Source organism: Stegostoma tigrinum, chromosome 18, assembly GCF_030684315.1.
Source record: "Stegostoma tigrinum isolate sSteTig4 chromosome 18, sSteTig4.hap1, whole genome shotgun sequence".
Taxonomy (NCBI): domain Eukaryota; kingdom Metazoa; phylum Chordata; class Chondrichthyes; order Orectolobiformes; family Stegostomatidae; genus Stegostoma; species Stegostoma tigrinum.
Window position 1 is genome coordinate 34,040,060 of NC_081371.1, and position 17,742 is coordinate 34,057,801.

Consider the following 17,742-nt stretch of genomic DNA (forward strand, 5'->3'; position numbering starts at 1 on the left):
AGATTAATGCAGTACATAAGGATAGATGGAAATAAGAAGTCATAGTGAGGGGCCAACAGCAATTTCATGCTTCAGGTACAGCTAACACTGTTACTATGATCCACAAACCATTAACATTTGTAACAGATACAGTTTGTTGCACTTGCTTAAAAGCTATACAACAATTTTTGATATAGAACGTAGGAATGTGGAACAGGAGTAAGCTAGTCATCCTCTCGAGGCGGTTCCATTTTCATTGAGATCATGGCTGATTTGTAGCCAAACTCCATATCTTTTAGCACCTTTACTTAACAAAAAAATTATCTTCGATGTAGAATTAACAACTGATCTAGTATCCATTGCCACTTTTTGAATAGAGTTCCCAACATCTACCATACGGTTGAATCAGTTTTACGGCACGAGATGTGGTTACACACAACAGAAAGTAAAAGTTGTGTTCCATTGTGTGTTGAAGTGTTCCCTAACATCTTTCCTGAACTGTCTGGCCCCAGTTTTTAGACTGACTCTCCTTAGTTCTAGAATCCCCCACCAATGGAAATAGTTTATCACTATCTACCCTATCTTTTCCTTCCAAAAAACAAGCCAGACATCTCAAACAAAACAAAGATGACCAATGAGATAGTACAATACTGCAACACTAACAACAAGAAAAGTAATAAAAGGATGTACAAATGCAAGCACTTCAACAAAGTTCAGAATCAACTATGTGAAAGGCTAACTTATGAAGGTGAGCAAACTTTCCATATTGTTAACCTCACACACTATGCTGATGCTTTAAGATGACAATGTCTTTATAACAATCAATATCAAGAAAGAACAACATACTCTATCAGCTAAAATTAACAGGATAGCAAATGCCAACATGTTAAAATTGTACATACTGAAACACATGTACCCCTGGTGTTCCACAACAGGAACAGCCTATGAGAGGCGATCTCACAGCGTACAATGCAGCATTAATGCCATACATTGGGCAGAATCACACTGTAGTGCCAATAGCAAGCAAATCTTGGCTCCCCAGAGTCATTTACTTCATAGATTTTTTAGTATCAGATCATGGGATATGGGTATCACTGGCTGGCCAGCATTTATTGCCCATCCCTAGTTGCAACTGAGAAGGTAGTAGTTCGCCACCTTCTCGAACCACAGTAGTCCACATGCTGTATGCTGACCTACAATACACTTAGGGAGGGAATTCCAGGATTTTAACCCAGCGACAGTGAAGGAATGGTGATATATTTCCAAGTCAACTTTGTCAGTGGCTTGGAGGGGAATTTGCAGGTGGTGGTGTTTGGGACGGCACTGCAGCCTCACAGCGCCAGGGACCTGGGTTTGAATCCAGCCTCGGGTGTGGAGTTTGCACATTCTCCCCGTGTCTGTGTGGGTTTCTTCCCACGGTCCAAAGATGCGCAGGCTAGGTGGATTGGCCATGCTAAATTGCCCATAGTGTTCAGGGGTGTGTGGGTTATAAGGGGATGGGTTTGGGTGGGATGCTCCAAGGGTCAGTGTGGACTTGTTGGGCCGAAGGGCCTGTTTCCACTCTGTAGGGAATCTAATCTAATATATTGAATGCCCTTGTTCTTCTGGATGGAAATGGTCATGGGTTTGGAACAGGCCGTTTATAGAGTTTTGGTGAATTTCAGCAGTGCATCTTGTAGGTAGTACACATTGTTACCACTGAACATCAGTGGTGGAGAGAGTGAATGTTTGTGGATATGATGCTCATCAAGTAGGCTGCTTTGTCCAGGATGGTGTCAAGCTTCTCGAATGTTGTTGGAGCTGTGCCCATCCAGGCAAGTGGGTTGTATTCCACTATAATCATGGCTTGTACCTTGTAAATGATGGATAGGCTTTGGTGAGTCAGGAGGTGAATTACACACCGCAGTATTCCTAAACCCTGAACTACTCTTGTAACCAGAGTTTCTGTGGTGAGACCAGTTGCATTTCTGGTCAATTGTAACCCCAGGGATGTTGATAGTGGGGGATTCATTGATGGTGACATTATTGAACACCAAGGGACAGTGGTTAGATTGTCTTTTGTTGGTGATGATCATTGCCTGGCATTTGTGTGGCCCACTTACCACTTGTCAGCTCAATCCTGGATGTTGTCCAGCTCTTGTTGCATTTGAACACGGGCTGCTACAATACCTCAGAAGTTGCAAATAATGCTGAACAATAGTAAACGTCTCCACTTCTGATATTGTGATGGAGGGAAATTCATTGATGAAGCAGTTGAAGGTGATTGGGTCTAGGGCAATACCTTGAGGAATTCCTGCAGAGATGTTCTCGAGCTGAGATGACCTCCCTCCAAAACCACAGCCATCTTCCTATCTGCAGGGTATTACTCCAACCAGTGGTGAGCTTTCCCCCTGAAACCCATTGATTCCAGTTTTGCTTGGACTCCTTCATGCCACATTCGATGAATTGCAGCCTTGATGTCAAGGGCTGGCACTCCCACTCCACCTCTAGAATTTGGCTCTTTTGTCCATGCTTGAACCAAGGATGTAATGAGATCAGGAGCTGAGTGGGCCTGGTGGGACCCAAACTGGGCATCACTGAGCAGATTGTTGTTGAGCAGGTAATACATGACAATACTGTTGATGGCACCTTCCACGATAGAGTGTATATTTATTGGGAGTAAAACAAATTAACTGAAGACTGGCACCTGTAATGCTGGGGTCCACTATTTTTTTCTTCAGTTGTTGGGAACTTGTTTACTGTTTACACCTCTATCGGGAAAAGTGGAAAATCTTCTATAAATGTCAGAAAGTAAGAATCTGGAGCATAGTGGATGAAGGAGGAGGCCTCTGGCAGCAGTAGCAGCAATGACAGAATGAACTGGACATGGCTCCAAACTTTCTGAGGAATGGCCACTGAACCTGAAATGTTAACTCTGATTTTTCTTCTCAGATGCTGCCAGACCTGCTGAGCTTTTCCAGCAGCTTCTGTTTTTTGTACCTGATTTATAGCATCCGCAGTTCTTTCAGTTTTTATATGGCTCCAACTCAGCCTAGAGTCTCCCCGCAAGCAGGGAACAGATTCTGGGCCGACAACTTCAGCCCGGACTTGCAGGCTGGGCCGAGGCTACAGGTCAGTAGCTAGGCCCAGGTGCCTGAAGAAGTGGAAGCATGGGTAAAAGGGATGGACTGTTGATCGACAGCAGCATCTGGACAAGAATTGGATGGGAAGCAGGAGGTTAGGATTAGATTAGATTGGATTCCCTACAGTGTGGAAACAGGACCTTCAGCCCAACAAGTCCACACCACCCTTTGGAGCATCCTACCCAGATCCATCCCTCTTTACCCCACACACCCCTGAACACTACTGGAAATTTAGCATGGCCGATCCACCTAATCTACACATCTTTGGACTGTGGGAGGAAACCGGAGCACCTGGAGGAAATTCACGCAGACAAGGGGAGAATGTGCAAACTCCACACAGACAGTTGCCCGAGGCTGGAATCGAACCCGGGTCCCTGGCACTGTGAGGCTGCAGTGCTAACCACTGAGCCACTGTGCCGCCCACTTCTTTTCAAATCCAAAGCACAGTACCCCCTGTAATTATACCCTCAAATTCACAGAGCCCGTGCATTCCCAGGCCCACGGCTCTAGCTCAGACAGTGCTGTCATAGGAGTGGCGACAAAGGTGAAGGCCTAGAGCCAAGACCCCAAAGCCCGTTTCTGAAACCCAGCAGCGACTGGAAGGGCAGCAGAGAAGGAACAAGAAGAAGAGAGAAAGGTGAACTCTATTGCAATAAAATCTTGTATTATATTCAGTGTTTCAAGATGGCACCGGAGCATGGTGACAATTTGTTTATAACACATGAGCAAACACTTTTCACTATATTTTTATATACATGTGACAATAAATTTAAATTTAAAGAAGTCCAGATGGATCATCCATTCAGCACTTCTGGCTGAAGAACAGTGCAAATCCTTCAGCCTTATTATTCTGCACTGAAATGCTAGGCTCTTCCATCATTGAGGGAACAAAGAGACCATCAGTGGCAGGACTACCAATGTCCCCTAGTAATTGACCCCTCCATCCTGGGAAAATGCCTCATATTTTCCACTCCAGCCATGCTATTCACAATCTGATAAACTTCTATCAGTTTGCCTCTCAATGTCCCACATTCTAGTGAAAACAAATCAAGTCTATCCAACCTTTCTTCATTGTTAAACTTTTTCTCTTCCTTCTCCAAAGCATCCACATCCTTGTGGTAGTATCACGACCAGAACTGTATGCCATATTACAAGTATGATGCAACTAAAGTTCTATAAATCTGCAGTATAACTTGTCTATCCTTATATTTTATGCCTCTTCCAATGAAGGTAAGCATGCCATACACTTTTGATAGATCTCAGCTACCTGTGTTGCCACCTTCAGTGACCTGTGGACCTGTACACCGAGATCCTTCTGCATATCAATATTCCTAAGGGTTCTGCCATTCAGTATGTAATTTCCACTTGTACCAAACCTTCTAAAATGCATCACCTCACATTTGTCCAGATTGACCTTGATCTGCCATTTTTCAGCCCATGCCTCCAACAGATCTATATCCTGCTGTATCCTCTGACAATCCTCCACGCCATCCGCAACTCCAAGAATCTTTATATCAGCCGCAAACTTACTAATCAGATCAGCTACATTTTCCTCCATTTATGTAGATCACAAACAGCAGAGGTCCCAGCATTGATGCCTATGGAACACCACTCGCACAGCCCTCCATTCTGAAAAGCATCCTTCCATGCTACCCTCTGTCTCCTACAACTAAACCAGTTCTGTCTCCATCTTGCAAGCTCACCCTGAAACTGTGTAATTTCACCCTCTGTCCCTGTCTGCCAAAAGGGACCTTGTCAAAGGAAAGATCTCAGCATAGTAACAATTCATGAGATTCAAACAACACTCAGCGGGGTGGAATAGTCTACACATGAATGCAATTAAGTCAGTCATTGATCTGTAAGGTTTTGAGTTTAAAGTGAGATATAAGCCAGGAATCCAGGATGAGAATGTCTGACACATTGAGCAGAATACCCAACCTACACAAAAACCAAAGTATTTCTCCTGAGCTACACAGTAATGTCATTGATTATGAAATTGAAGATTTTCTCAAAATTGATTTGTTACGCAAACAAAAACTGAAAATACTAGAAAAGTCTCAGCAAGTCTGGCGGCATTTGTGAAGAGAAATCAGAGTTAACGTTTCGGGTCCAGCGACCCTTCCCCAGAACTAAATGATAGGTGGAGATAGAGCCCAAAGAGAGAGAAAAACAGTTGGACAGACAAAGAAGTGATTAAAGTTCAGTCTGGGGGAATGAATAGCTGCAAATGGGGACTATTAGTGGCTGAGATTGGTTGTGTAAGGTAGCAACCCACGTGAATACAAGGCCTGGTGATGCTGGGGTGGGGGAAAGAATGACGAAAGGTGCTCAAGCCTTAAGATTGTTGAACTCGATGTTAATTCAAGAAGGCTGCAGGGTTCCAGGCAGAAAATAAGATGCTGTTCTTCCAGCTTGCGCTGAGCTTCACTAGAGCACTCCAGCAATCCTCAGATAGAGATTTTGGCCAGAGAAGAGATTTACACATACATATTAATCAATTAAAACCTTCTAACTGGTTAAAGATTTAATAGCATCTTAGGTTTGATTAGTACTTCTCATAAGTGCTGTGACTCTTTGATCTTTTACTTATAAATTCTGCGCCTGATACTACTTCTCTCACTAACACCTAAAGAAGGAGTAAGACTGAAAGCTTGTGTTTTCAGATATACCTGTTGGACTATTACCTGATATCAAGTGATTTCTGACCTTGGCCAGGGAACACAATGGTGTGTTGAAGTGGCAAGCAATCGGAAGCTCGGCATCCATTTTGCAAACAGACCGTAGATGTTCTGTGAAACAGTCACCCAGCCTGCGTTTCATTTTCCCAATGTAAAGGAGACCACATTACGAATAGTGAATAGAGTAGACTAGATTGTGGGAAATGCAGGTAAAGTGCTGTTGCTCCTGGAAGCTGTGTATGAGGCTTCGGATAATGAAAAGGGAGGAAATAAACTGGCAGGTGTTACAGCTTCTGTGATTGCAGGGGAAGGTGCCTGTTACGCCTTGGCCTAGGCCAGTTTGAACAGTTGCAGTTGGAAACTACTGAAGAAGACCAACTAAAAAAAGCTGCAAAATATCATTGATAATAAGGTGTAGAGCTGGATGAACACATCAGGCCCAGCAGCATCAGAGGACCAGGAAAGCTGATATTTCGGGCCTAGACCCTTCTTCAGAATATTCCTACTAACAGTTCCTACTATCTCTGCAAAATATCATTATCCAGGGAAGTCCAGGCTGTAATAGAGAATTAGCTGAGATGCGTTCATTTTGTCCACATCGAGGCAAACGTGTCACATCACAACAGATTACTTTCAAAGGCAAATAAGTCCTAATTCTAGAAACATTACATGAGATATCAAATGCATGTTACACCAGGAACACATGAATATTGAAGTACAAGATGGCTTGTATGTGAATATGTGTACTAGCCAAGGCTGTCTGAGAATATACAACAATTGTTGAATGTATATGAAGCATTTCAAATACATAATTCTCATCAATGGAGAGAGATTCTACATTCATACACACAAAATTAGCCCAGCTCATTTAAAGGTCATACTGATCATAGTGTTATATTGCAAAGAAACAGAAGCCAGCTCAGACCAGACATTACACAAAGAGAGTGAGGAGGAACACCCTGGTGATAATGATTGTGTGCGATGGTGGGTGACAGCAACAAAATGTTAAAAAAGTGCAACAGAGAAACACATATTTCTGTCCAAATGGGTGCATGATCAGCAGATTAGGATGAGTTGGTGATTTCCAAAGTGTTTCACTGAAGTTAAAACATTAGTCTTGTAAAATCTGTTTTACCTGATTTGTATAATTGTTAAATTAACAATGCATGCCTATGTACAACCGTGTATATCTGTATGGGTTAAGTTTTTAGTTTTGGTAAAATGGTGATGTTTTATTATGCCTTACAGTCAGTATACCTTTAAAGGTCATGCTCATCTTATCATCTTTGTTGTAGCCATGACATAAGGGTTTAAATTTTGCATACTCCATCTAAACTCAGAACACTTGAACATGATATGCTACAGTAAGCATGTTCTTCTGTACAGTTTAATTGCTAAATTTAGCCCAAACACTGATGTGCCTATGAATATAATGTTTGTTTATAATAGTGAGCTGTAAAAGACATCTGTTGGATTCTTCAATACCACATTGTCCATGCCAAGTTTATTATATTAAAAGGGTTAATGTAAGTATCACTGTGCTTGGTCAAACATTATGCTGGAGGCAATAGCCACATGACTAATGGCAGGATGGACCCTCCCTCTTTTAATATAACTGCTAGGTAATACCTTGTAGCCTCCTGTCAGCTTAGCGGTGGGTCCTCCTACTCATCCACCCTTTGGAACATGGAGGGACCATAGCAGTAACAGACACCCTATTGAAATTACACCAGTTGCCCTCACCAAATACTTCCTGCTACAGAGAGGGTTTGCTACCACCCCTCATTTGAGCCCATCAAACGGATCACACTGCAGCAATATAATTCAGTTCAGGATGTACATTTCAAATCTGCAGCACTGCATCAAATTGGAAAGTTCTGAATGAAGTATGTGGCACCTCCTGTAGCTCCTACGTGACTCACACTCTGCTGTGCAAGTTTCCTCAATGGCCAGATTGTGACAATGGACCTTTGCAACAGTTGATCTAACACATAATTTGCAAATGTGTACTTTTCTTCCCCAAAGGCTGTGACACTGTGCTCTCTGGGGCTTTCTGCAGCTCTCAAGATCCCTCAGCTTCACGTTATACTGATGTTTATGAAAGAACATAATCATTTAAGGATTCCCATTTTCTCATCTCAAATAGGCTTCCTAAGAAGTCCCTTGTAGCCAATGTTAGACACATTGATTGACACTATGCCCCTGTCTGCCAAATACAGTCCAACTCATAAAGCCATCCTCTGGCATTGGTACACCCAGTTCACCATCTGCAATTGCATAGCCACTTAGCTGGGCAGCCAGCCTGACCACTTTGCCATCAACTGGCAAATCATACTCCTGGAGTATCAAGTGAACCCTTTTGCTTTAACACATTCCTGGCACAAAGGGAAGAGAGGGACTGTTTAGTCGTCTTGGCAGATTGAATAAAGTCAATTACATATTTTTGATACTCAATCGAGGAGCTGGGGGCGACCTTTGTAACTTTTGCACAGGTTTGCTTGATCAGCCAGAGCTTATCCTCCTCCCAACACTGGGAAAGTGAACTCTTGACTTTTCCTGGCAACCTGAAGTAGAACTTGCACAGAAACAGCCCAGCCTTCAGTCTGCCATTGTTGCTGTAACCTTTCGTTAGCTTCTTTGTTTCTTTGGGTTTCCAGTGAATGATACAGCAGCAGTAAGATGGCTAAAGGCTGTCATTGCAAAAATTTAAGGCAGCATTTACTAAACAACCCAAAGCAGCAAGAAGAATAGAAACCAAGACAGTCAGAACAGGAATGAGTCCTCTTTGCAGGCAGCAGCAAATGTAGAGCAGTCAGACCTTTAAATACAAAGACAGCACCCACCTGTAGCATCAGCTGACTCTTGCCTTGCTGCCATCTCAAGCCTGGGATTGCCAATTCCATGACTAATGCTTGCTCATTGGCTAACCACCATGGCATTGTGAGTGCAATTCCAGAAATTAGTGGCCCCATTGGGAGTATAACCCTCGGCATTTGGTTCAGAGCTTCGGGAAAGAAACAATAGATATTCACAGGCTATCACAAAGTGTCACCACAATGGTAGCAAAATCAAGGGCGCTAAGTTGAGGACAGTTTACACAAAGGCGGCTTGTATTCCATTCAGATTTGAAAGCTGGGGTGATCTAATTGAAGTATCTACAAGGATTAGAGGCTTTCATAGCATACATGCAGAGAAAATATTTCCAGGAAATCCAGATAAAAATGGCAAAACATTAAAACTAGAGCTAGGTCATTAGAAGGCAAATTGAAAACACTTTCACACATGAAGAGAAGTGGAAATATGGCTCTCACTGCTCCAAAAGGCTGTGGAATCCACAGTACATTTTCAGCATTAAGGTCAACAGATATTTGTTAGGTAAAGGCAGCAAGAGATTTCAAGCAAAGGTGGATAAATGCAGTTCAGGTACATTATCATATTAATTTGCAGAAGAGTCTCAAGGGACGGAGTAGGCTACTCTTGTCTTTATATTCCTAAACCCCAGTTTCATGCCTGCTTTTTCTGGCAAACAAGCCCCACAGATATTGTTTTTTTTGTCTTGTGTAGGCAAGCTGCCTGTCACTCCCTGCTTCCCATTTCAAAAATAGCCAGGAATTGCCTGGTAGATTGTCCAGCTTCACTGTCGTAATTTTGCCAGAAGTGTGGTTCTGGGCCCAATCCCAGGGAAATTCCAGACATATGCTTCAACTGTTGCAACCTGCAAGTTTACAGCTGGTGAGTGAAGTTGTTGTTCTGACTGCAAAAATATGAAAAGGGGCCTTTTTCAATGCTATCTGATCTGGCCACCTGTGTCTCTGCCAGGAAGCCTGTACTCCAAATTGGTCACCATGCCTCGCAAACATACCTGTGATGTGTCAGGGTATAATTTTGAGCCAGTTTTAAATGTCCAATACATATGTAAATATGTGTTTTCTGCTGTGTTTAGTCTAAACATTTGAAATAAAAATATTTGGAGGAAACAAACACTTATCTCCATGTGTTTCCATTAACTAGAAATAGCATTAAATTAAAACATATCCCTTTGCAATCAAATGATGTAAGTTAATTTGCTGAGCATTGTTTAAAGTGAAAGAATCTTGTACAAAAAAGCACGTTTGTCTCACATTTTATACTTTCAAGAAGTTTATTTTATGGTATATGATGTAAGTGTAAACCAGCCAGTTGGAACAATGGAGTTCTTTGTGTACTACTTAAAGTTGCTGTCTGGATGGGCAATTTGGAATGGATTTTATCCTTGGTCATTTCAATTTTGTTGCAGATAAAAATTGTCTATATAAGATGACTGGAGAGTATGTCTGTCAAAATTCTGAATTAATTTTTTAAAAACTATTGCGTACTATGAAACCATTATCTTACATTATCATAGGAGCCCTAGAGTACTGAAGCACTCAACTAATGGAAATAAAACAATATTTATTGAGAAAGTGAGCAAATATTCTGTAAACATGTCACATGATTGACTTTCATGTGTTTAAAATATCAGATGATCAAATATCAAATTGTCACACTTCAGTGACACATCTAACATTAGACACAAACTTTAGATCCACAGTGTATAAATTTTTAAGTCAGGAAGTTGGTGGCTCAATCATTAGACAATGTAGTGGAGTTGGTTTTGGAGCATAACAGACATATTTTGGTTAGGCAGTGACATGTTTTGTTGTGGACCAGAGAAGTTAAATTGTTCGGCTCTATTTCTTAGGCAAGAAATGCAAGCTAAAGATTCCAGTATGACATGAGCTGAGCTACTCCTTCAGTTCATTCAAGAAGTGCCTTACACCCCAAGTTAGTCGATTATTGTAGTGTTTCATAAGGCAGTTAGTACCTGAAAACATTAAAGAACATCACAAGGTGAGCTCCACCCACTAGGGTATAAGGGATTGGAACCAACCAGTTCAGTTTCAAGTGTTACGTATCAGTTGCACATGCTAATATCAACAGTTAATAGTAACAGAAACAGAAATAGCTAGAGAAACTCATCAGGCCCGGCTGCATCTGTGCAGAGAAAGCAAAGTCAATGTTTTGGGTCCAGTGACATTTCTTCAGACTTAAGTTGAGCCTAATGGTCTCACAAACGGCAGCCATGTAAATAACTATTAAGTTCTATGTAATAAATCTATTCTACCTATGGAAATTGAGCCTATCTTTTGTTGCAATCTTCATGGGCGTGTATCCTTCCCCATATGAAATCAGTAACTTAAGTCACACTGAAAGGAAAGTTTAGTCGTGCTAAATCTACTCATGGCACCTCAGATGATTCCAGTACATAGCCACAAACATGCAGACAAAGGACGGATATTGTCATATGTACTATGATAAAAATAAGTGGGCACCACTGTCTCTAAAATATGCCAGTAATGGTTATGTGCTAAAGAAATTTTCAGCTCCGTACAAACAACAGCCATCTGAAAAGGAAAAGGAAAAGACAATTCAGTCTGAAAACTGCAAGTGTATCTTCAGATATTCAACAACAAAAGCAAGTGCAGTCAACCAGTTTCTATGAATACAGCAATGAGCAGATAACACAGTGGCAGCACAGATAAATGTATTAAGCCAGCCTCTAGAAGATTATAACAACTAGCAATATTCAACACAAGTGATCTTTCAAAAAAGTCTGTGAGGGCCATACAGTATCTCACCAAAGGTACATGTGGGAAAATTACAGTCATAAACACAGGATACAGTGGTCAATATAAAACACCTAAAGGAAGTCCCTTAGATGAATGGTATAATTTCATACATGTTAGGATGAGAAGCTAAAAGGAGGCATAAATCACTATATCTAGTAAAAGAACTTTGTTCAAATGATCTAAAATTATTCAGAAAAGCTGAAATGATCTTTGAAAAAAGGACACATTAATTAAATTGCTAAAACAATGAATTGGTGTGAGAAAATTGAAGGCAGAAGAAGGGTTTACTAAAAATGTAATGCTTTAAGAGAAAATCAAATTTCTGTTTTGCTACTAAAACTTTTCTCAACAATACAATGCTATTTGATCAAAACTGGTGTGAACATTACTGAGTATGAAGTTAAAAAAATCATAACTTATCCATCTTGTTAAATAGCGAGTGCAAATCACGAAGAAGATGGAGAAAATGGTGTGAATTAGCAGTCAATTACTCCATCTTGGAAAAAACTAAAACTACAATATTTTCTCAAATAAACCATTTCAACAATCTTTAAACAATTAATTTTCATTTCAGGATAATTAGAAAGGTAATTCTCAAACTTTTAAAAACGATGTAAAGTTAATTCACAGGAATTAATCAGGGAGAGATTAATCTTTATTAAAACAAAAAAGATCTTAAAATAAAGGCTTATTAGCTATTTATATGCATTATCCAGTAATTAAAGAATTGATTACAATATCTTCAAATTTTCTGAAGAAGACAACACTTAATACAAGGAATGTGCATGCAGTTTAAAACACAACTGCAAAAGCAGCTACACCAGTGAACATTTAGAAAATTCCTTCAATAGTTTTCAAGTATATAACTAAACTAAGGGAAACAATATCTGTTAAATGCAATGACTTCAGAGAAAGAAATGACACCTCCAAACAAATCTACAGATACTCCAGGCAGGGAATCAAACTTGCCTACATAGATGAGACAATTCACTTGAAACTGAATTACTTCAGGATTACAGAAGAAACTGAGGGATAAACAAATGATCACATTACTTTATTTTACATATGCAATAGCTGATCATCTTTTAAAACAGCAGAATGTAAGGGAACGGACAAGCCTTTGACATTATTGACATTATACAAATTAATTTAAATTAAGTCCTAATTATATATTTGAAAGAGTAAAATTTATTAGAAAAATACAACTTTGAGGAGAACCTGTTGACAATATGTTCAATGATCATTACGCATTATCAGCAGTTTGTGATTATTGTGATTAACAACTAGAACTAATTTGAAACAGAATTGTTGTCACAATTTCTGATCCATCTCTTTCAGGAATGTTGCAATTGAAAGAGGATCTCACATTGAGAAACCTATCCAGGCAATAGTAGAAAGTGAAACCGGAAAATGGCACAAGGCAGTGATGGGAACAGAAAGTCAACCTAGCTCATCACATTTCCTCGAATTTCTCAAACACCCAAAACATCGCTTGGTAGTTTAAAATCCTTTTTATCATTTGATGCAAAAATTCACTATTTCAGATGTGCTGCTAATAAACCACACAAACAAAAGAGATGTCTGGCTCAATCCCGCCAGTGTAATCTTTGTAAGAAACTGGGATATTTCCAGGCAATGTCTAAAAATCAAAAAAACACCATTGAACAAAGGAACCAAAAACACTTACTTGCATAAGATTTTTGGAAGAAAATGCAGAATATCAAGAGTTTATTTCATTGGAATACTTATCATTATTTGAGGATACACCATGTTTGGAATATGTGAATAGGCCTTTCCTAGATGTCATAGCTTATTCATTTGAACCAGATATAACACAGGTCATATGGGTTGATTGTCATCCAACTAATTTCAAACTTAACACTGGGACAAGTGTTACTGAATTATCTGAAAATATCCCTTAGTTGAAGAGAATGAAATTATAACATTTTGACAGAGAACAGCAAGCAGAACATCATTCAAATCAAAGGAATTTTCAGAGTAGTTTTAAAATATTAAGGCAAATACTATATGGAACAAGAGTATGTCATTGACAAGCAACACTTTCACTTCTGAGCAGAAATCCATGCTTTGCTTTTAAAATTCAGAAGCCAAATTCTAGTGATCAATACAATTCTACTCAACAAAAGAGGACTGCATTGCTCTCAGAAGAACATTCGCTGAATCTAAGAGAAAATACAAACTGCTGATGTTTATCTATGTTACTCTCTAAGCCCTGAGAGGCCAGATGATATGGTTGATTTCAGACATTTGGAGGAATTACTTAATTGTCTTCTAACCACGAGCAAATCTTCAAAATGTGCTTATCAGATATTCTTGACACCAACGGTTAGTACTAAACCATTGATACAGCCAATTCAACTATTTTCAAGGAGCAGTGCCAAAATAACACAGTCAGCTTTACTGTCTATAATTGAAGCTGATAAAGTCAAGAGGTTAACACAAAGCATACATAAGAGAATGGAAGGTTCTCATGCAAGTCTAAATTATTACAATACCAAAAGGAGAAACATTTCTTTCAGGATGTTTTGACACGATTCTTGAGTTTGCATTTCCACAGCATAGAGATATGAAAAGTCAATGTTAGCTCATTCCTGGCAGAATTATTTCTGAGAATTTAAAAGGTCTGTCCGTTAATGAATTAAAAGATTTAACACAACAATTGAGACTACAATCACACCTGAAAGCCAGGAAATCCAAAATTTAGAAGTGGTCAATGGGTAGGAATTGAGGACAGCAAAATAATGGCATAGCAGTAGAAAGTTTAAAATTTCAGCAGTGGAAATTAGAGTTTTGAGAAAGAGTGGAAAGAAAGAGTTAGAAAGAGGAAGGGCGGCAAGGGAAGAAATGCAGAGGGAAATGGGAAGTGAGAAAAGAGCAAGATGCAAAGAGAAAATTTCAAGGAAAATGTGCAGAAAGCAAGTTGGAAATGAGTAACAAGATTCCAACCATGTTATCATAGAATCCCTGCAGAGAGGAACCAGGCCATTTTGCCCATCAAGTCTACCCCAACCTTCCGAAGAGCATCCCACCCAGACTCACCCCCTAACTTATCCCTGCATTTCCGCCCCTAAACACTATAGGCAATTTAGCATAGTCAATCCACCTAATCTGCACATCTTTGGCTGTGGGAGGAAACCAGAGCACCTGGAAAAAATCTGTGCAGACACGGGGAGAAACTGTGTAAACTCCACACAGATGGTCACCTGAAACTGGAATTGAACACTTGTCACTGGCACTGTGAGGTAGCAATGCTAACTATTGAGCCACCATGCCACTCCGTGCTCTGTGAAGACATCACTGACTCAGATCAAAGAGCAGAGGTGATCCTGTTTTCCCAATTAGTTCCTAAATTTGAAACCTTCTTTATCTCTTTTGAGGGAGCAGCACAGCCAGTCCAATATTGGTCCTTATTCCGAAGGGAGTCCTCAACATATGTAAGGATCATGTACCAGAGAAGTACAACTTACATCAAAATGGCTTATATTGATTATTTTTTCCCTAACAGAATTATGTATATATCACAGAATCCCTACACTATAGAAGCAGGCCATTTGGTGTATCAAGTCCATACAGACTCTGCAGAACAGACCTATCCCTGTAACCGCACATTTTCTATGGCTAATCCACCCAACCTGCACGTCCCTGGGCATTGTTTCTCATGGCCAATCCACCTAACTAGCACATCTTTGGACTGTGGGACGAAAGCCATGCAGGCACAGGGAAAATGTGCAAACTGCATTCGCGACAGCCACCTGAGGATAGAATCAAAACTGGGTTCCTGGTACTGTGAGGCAGCAGTGCTAACCACTGAGTTACTGTGCTGCCCTAATCAGGAGAGGGATTATAAAAAAAAATGAAGTCCTCTATATAACTTATTTCAGGGCAATTTCTCCCAAAAGAAACAATGGAATGAGGTCAGGATAGGGACCATAACTTCAGGAAATGTTGAAGGATTGCAACCCCTGTAACTGAGTAAACATTCAGACAAAGTGCTCAAGGTTCTTCTGGCCTGAGGAAAGATTCACAGACTATGAGGCAGTCAAATAAACTACCTTAAATGTATACTGTCATACTGTCAAATCTCAGGGAACAGCCTGACAGGATATTCCTGGAATTTGAAAGGCTTAAGCAGCTTACTTTTGACTAGTAGGTATAGGCACTTAAAACAGACACTTATGAAAACCACAGTAAAATTATTCTCTTTGAAGTGTTCAAAGGCTCTAAACCTTTCCTGATAAGAATGCACCTAAAGGAAGAAAAGCAGGCCCCACAGGTTGATGAATTTGAGCTGAAGTGCCGAAGAAGCCCTCTGAGTCATCATCATCAAATGAAATGGATAGAGGTAGGGAGAATATTAAAAAAACAGAGCATCCATTGGAGAGAGAGAGAGAGAGAGAGAGAGAGAAATGATGGGAACCATCAGCATAGAAAGAGTGATTTTGAGATTAGAATAGAGGCTAACCGACCTGCATGTTTTAACTGTCGAAAGGTAGGGCAAGTCCAGACCAAATGGTGGAGGCTATGGGAGAAACCAGTGGGATCTATCAAGGCTAATACACCCCAAGCAGAGAATGGGATGCAGTCAGATAGCAAAGCAGGCTAGGCCATTGCTCTGAATACAGCTGAGAATCTCTGTAAAGGCACTCCTAAGAATGCAGATGAGGTTAAACAAATTCCTGAGAGATAGCTGCATTTTATATCCGAAGGAAAGGTGGTCATGTTTCCCCAGGGTGAGGCAAGCAAGCTTGTGTTGATACTGGAGGATACAAGGGACTTATTGAAAGGAACAAAGTTCTTCTGCCAGACAGTGCAGTAAGTGTCAATGTGCTGATTTAAAAAGAAAATTCAAGGATGATACATGCCCTTTTGAGTTTACTGGGTGCATTTGGTTGGCACCAGTAACCGTGGAACTCATCCCTATTTCCCCAATGGATGAGGTTGACCTTCTGAAAATGACGTGGAAAATAGTATCCCCCATGGTCTTGGAGAAGTTTGCTGAGATCGCAACACCCAAACAGCTTCTGGAGAAAGTGCCAGGCAATTTTCCCTGACTGCGAGCTCAAATAGTCCATGTTCAGACAAGCTGAGCCAGTGGAGGCTGCGTTGGGGATTCATACAGAAGACATGCTGGTCTGTCTATCTGAAACTTTTATTTCAGAGTCTAAAAATCACTAAGGAGGTAATGGTTTTTCAGAGAAATCAAACAGAATGAAAAACTCCAAGACCGAATGTACTGACACAACACCAACCACCAAAAATTTGAGTTAACTGGAATCTTGGGCTGGAGCTCCAGTATGATGTATCACAAATAGATAAACTGTGGCCTGTAGCCCACACACATTCCTAACCTTAGCCGTATCCTCAAAGTTGGCGCTAAGCTGCGCTCAGAGCTTGCTGCACATGGCAGGAATAATCACACTCAAGTCACTTTGGGCACTTTCTGTGCACTTCTACTCAGTGTTTGGAGAATAGTAACATGTTGACAAAAATCAAACAATATGTTGCCAGCTCCTGCTAAAGATTGTCTGCAGTTTTGAGGGACCCAGAAAGAAAGATTTTAAACAGGAGTTAGAGAGGCACAACTGGTGTCCCATACATTCAAAGACGTTCTTTTGCGATGACTGTTACTTGAAACATAACAATTTTGGCACTTCTCCATTGTGTCTTTTTCAAATTTGCTGCAAAGGAAGCGGTGCTGTATTGAATAAATTATCTACAACTCTATCTGCATGTCTTAAATTACAGTAACAAAAAACGTTTCGTACAAGATTTGTTACCATTTCAAAGATAGAATATAAAACTTTTCAACCGAAATAAGACATCAACCTGCCATTAAAGGGGAGGCTAAGCCTGTCAGCTCTGCTAAGGCTTTAACATATATCAAAGCACTGTTTGTATTTTATAGTATCCAGGCAAGTCCATTTAACTTTCCATCCTGCAGCCATAGCTGTTCTTTCCTGAAATTGAGCCAGGAAATTTTTTTTGCAGGCTTGGCTCAAGAAAGATGGGAAGCCTCGCTTTGCAGTTGACCAATTCCTGAGGTACAGCCTTTATAAAACTGCATCTCAAAAACATATTTTTCAGTTGTGTTAATACTAATGTAGAAAGCACTGATGGAGTTGAATCTGAGAGCACGGTTAAACAGCATATTGTAATAATTAAACAGCAGAATTTGGCACTGTTACAATTCTATCTCTCAGCTGGTTAAGTGATTACCCAAGGTTCTTTTTTATCTGGGTGTTGCTTCTCTGATTACAAAGTGCTTTGTTGGTCTTTTGCCATTGATTCTGGTTA

General features: G+C 40.3%; 1 long non-coding RNA gene across 1 annotated transcript in view; it reads left to right on the forward strand.

Moving 5' to 3' along the window:
- The window catches only part of LOC125460707 (uncharacterized), a 34,028-nt gene extending 21,163 nt beyond the window's left edge, over nucleotides 1-12,865 (forward strand). Inside the window, exon 3 of the long non-coding RNA XR_007249320.2 lies at nucleotides 12,766-12,865. This is a non-coding gene — a long non-coding RNA (uncharacterized LOC125460707). The remainder of the gene's footprint in view (nucleotides 1-12,765) is intronic.
- Nucleotides 12,866-17,742: the final 4,877 nt, after the last annotated feature.